The following is a 1,091-nucleotide window of genomic DNA, read 5'->3' as shown; positions in this document are numbered from 1 at the left end:
GGATCATTGGCTATCTTTTGCTGATATTATGTCTCTGAAACCAGTCATACATACCAACATGGACCCCCTACTCTAAAAGCAGAGGTGAAAGGCCAGTTGAGAGAGCTCGTCCAGGCTGTGTTTCTGACCAAGCTTGTCCTCCAGTTGGTGAAATCTCAAGGCACAGACATAGGTGTGATCAGTCAGTGTGGGCATGTAATCCATGCTTCTGCTGTCACACTGTTGAACAAATACTGATAGATACAGGAGAACTTGCTATGGATGAGCGATGTAGAATTTGGGAGGTTCTGACTGTTGCAGGAAATAATTTACCTTGGGGTACATGTTAATTACTATCTAATGTTCACAGTACCCACTCCAGTGTTCTTGCGTGGAGACTCCCAGGGATCTGGAGCCTGGTGGGCTGCCATCTATGGGGTCGCACAGAGTGGGACACGACTGAAGCGACTTAGCAGCAGCAGAAGCAATGTTCATGTTATTCTACAGGTGAAGACAAGAATGAATCAAAATGAAAGTGGGTCAAAAATATTTATTGTGCAGAACATAATCTTTTTGTCTCCAGTTTTGGGAAATATTTAATACATTTTTTTGATGTTAAATTTTGTGGGGTTTTCTCCACAGCTATTGGTGTTACCTGCCTCATTAGCAATAAATTTTCCAATGTTCAAATTCCCTCATCTTCAAATTCGATGCAATCTGAAAGTTTAAATGGCTTGGCACTATGACTCTTTTTCTATCAAAAGAAATCCATTTTTGTCTTTATACACTATCTTTTTAGTGAATATAGGACAAGTATTTGATGGTGAATAAAGCCAAATGAAATATAGTTTGCCTATTATAAGATTTACTCTATAATTTGGCATTGTATGAGGGAGGAGATTTGTTGAAGATTAAATGGTACCATATATATCCATTTTATCATTATTTAATGATTGTTCGAATCCAGATTTCTCAAATTACAAAGTAACTAAATGGCGAAATATTAAGACAATTTAAAAAGCCAAGAATCAATCCTAACCTACTCACTTTCTGCCATAAGGGTGGTGTCATCTGCATATCTGAGGTTATTGATATTTCTCTCGGCACTCTTG

At 38.1% G+C, this 1,091-nt stretch overlaps 1 protein-coding gene across 1 annotated transcript in view; it reads right to left on the bottom strand.

Moving 5' to 3' along the window:
- Positions 1-1,091, bottom strand: part of LOC105002146 (NKG2-A/NKG2-B type II integral membrane protein-like) — a 6,549-nt gene that overhangs the window by 1,280 nt on the left and 4,178 nt on the right. The window lies entirely within an intron of this gene.

The sequence above is a fragment of the Bison bison genome, unplaced genomic scaffold, assembly GCF_000754665.1.
Source record: "Bison bison bison isolate TAMUID 2011002044 unplaced genomic scaffold, Bison_UMD1.0 scf7180017864390, whole genome shotgun sequence".
NCBI lineage: Eukaryota > Metazoa > Chordata > Mammalia > Artiodactyla > Bovidae > Bison > Bison bison.
Note: the sequence above shows the minus strand (reverse complement) of the source record. Positions and strands in the feature narration are given on the sequence as shown.